This window comes from Octopus bimaculoides, chromosome 6 (assembly GCF_001194135.2).
Source record: "Octopus bimaculoides isolate UCB-OBI-ISO-001 chromosome 6, ASM119413v2, whole genome shotgun sequence".
Taxonomy (NCBI): Eukaryota; Metazoa; Mollusca; class Cephalopoda; order Octopoda; family Octopodidae; genus Octopus; species Octopus bimaculoides.
The window spans coordinates 25,550,094-25,552,568 of NC_068986.1; the positions used below are offsets into that span (position 1 = coordinate 25,550,094).

At 31.4% G+C, this 2,475-nt stretch overlaps 1 long non-coding RNA gene across 1 annotated transcript in view; it reads right to left on the bottom strand.

The window, feature by feature from the left end:
* LOC106883828 (uncharacterized) overlaps positions 1–2,475 on the bottom strand; it is an 18,914-nt gene that overhangs the window by 16,033 nt on the left and 406 nt on the right. The window contains exon 2 of the long non-coding RNA XR_001411164.2: positions 480–941. This is a non-coding gene — a long non-coding RNA (uncharacterized LOC106883828). The remainder of the gene's footprint in view (positions 1–479; positions 942–2,475) is intronic.

The following is a 2,475-nucleotide window of genomic DNA, read 5'->3' on the forward strand; positions in this document are numbered from 1 at the left end:
TATATATATATATATATCCCAAAACGAAATATATATATATACATATATATGTATATATATATGTATGCGTGCCTACATATATATATGTATATTTATGTGTATAAATATATGTATGTGTGTATATATATATATATATATATATATGATAACACATATATACATACATATATATACTTATATATATATTATTTGAAATAATACCAAAAAATCATGAAGATTGCATAGTTTTGCAATTTTCTACTTGAGGCCAAATAGCTGAAATCTAATCAGAAGCTGCTATACGAAAAAAAGTACTAAAAAAAAAAGAACTTAAATAAAATAATATTTGTAATTGGTTCAGTATTAGATGTTGTGGCATCCTCAAACACGAAAAATCCAAAATAACATTTGTATGTAGATATACGAAGATATATTAAATCACAGAACAGAATTATATAATTACGAATATACAGCAATTACGGAGTTGACACTGTACTTACCAAATATCAGAATCACTCTTCAGTACATGATCTCATTTAGTCGTTGCTCGGTTTGAATTCTGGAATTATCTTCCTTCAATTTCTTGAAAAAATTTATCTAGATTTTTGTTTTTTCATTCTCAATAACGGGTGTCATTTTTAGCATTCTCGTTTGTGAGAGCAGTCGAGTATATTTCAGATGTTCTCATTAAAAAATAATCATCTCTGGCTAATCGTTGAGAGGACGTTGGTGTTGCCTTGGCGGAGGTTTGCGCTCTCAAGCGCTCTTATTATTATTATTACTAGTATTATTATTATTATTATTATTATTATTATTATTATTACTACTACTACATATCAGAAATTAAGTTTTTCATGTAAGTTTATCAGTTACCAATTGCGACGGAATTGTAAATAAAATGAGACTTGAAACTATTCACGGAAAGAAAATGTATTTGTGCCACATGAATAACCGCATTGCATCTGAAAGAACGGAATGCCATTACAAGCGAGTGGAAACAATGGTTACAATGATGAAGAAATACAGTAATGACAAAGTAATGAGTAGAGTTAGACAACGATCATCCGAAAGGTGCCGGTGGGGAATATTCTTTCCAGATTACTGACCTGATCGTAAACAAAACAAACTGTTTTGATCGTAATTAAGAGACCTTGAGGTCTTGTTCCGATGATTCAAAATTGGATAATTGATGGTCGGAAAACCGAGCTTTGACTATAGTTAAGGACTGTTGAGCACTGTACAACATTTCAGTGATTCAGTGTTCAAGGTTAACAGAAAGATATTTCTTAATAAACATTCTGTTGTTGTCATATTTAGAAACAAATAATTCGTGTTGTTGAGATATTACACAGGAATTTAATACCAAAGTCAAATTTGTTTTCATCTGACTCGATTGATTTTGATGTTTCCTTAAAAACTGGTTTCTCATTGTAACTTCACTGGTGTAACATTACTAATTCTGCAATTACAAAGATGAGGCTTTTGGATGAGGTACTAGAAAGTTTTTCAATTACTTAATTGATAACATTTCAAGAGTTGAAATGTTAGTTCAACTTGCACAAAATGCGAAATTACGGCAAGGCAAACATCTCAAGTCATATACATTATTATTATTATTGGAAAAAAATTATATATATATAGCGGGCTTCTTTCAGATTCCGACAACTAAATTCACTCAGAAGGCTTTCGTCGACCAGAGACTATAGTAGAAGACACTTGCCCTAGCTGTTACGCAGTAGGACTGAAACTAGAACCATGTGCTCAGAAAGCAAACATCTTACCACACAGCCACGTCTGAGAAAAAAAAATACTCTACTACCGAGAAAAAAATAATAACAAATATATATATATATATAAATAAGGTCAACAAATAAAATATTTAGCGGATACGCAATCCTTTTCGAGGTCGTTTATCGAAATAGTTCTTTTTATGTAATGTAAGAAACGTAGATAATACCTTTTTCTGACTTGGAACTGAGCCAGCTTTATACTCATGTCTGTAGGAATGCACTGGAACCGCATTTCTTTTTGAATTCTTGTAATTTATTTTATCGACTCGCCCCGAGGGAAAAACAAGACAAAGTCGATGCTCGATGGATTTGAAAACTAAAACCGAATACAGAGTTTTTGGAGCGGAGTTCAAATATATTAAGGGAACTGCTACTTTATTAATTCTTTTTATATAGAAAATTTATATATAAACATGAGCATGTAGACATATGTGTGTGGGCTTCCGTGTGTGAGTACAAATACTATGTATATATGTGTGTGTATGTATATGTGTGTATATGTGTGTATACATACATTTCCAAAATGTAACTATATGTGGATTGTCGGCGATTTCTTTCCTCCGTCTTCCTTTTCTCTTGGATTTTCCTCTGTCTCCTGTTTCTGAAGAAGAGCTTTGCTCGAAATGTTAAACCATCTTTCTTTCCTTCCCTGAACCTCTTTTAATATTTTGCATATACCACGTCCTTGCAATGTTATTTTTTCTTG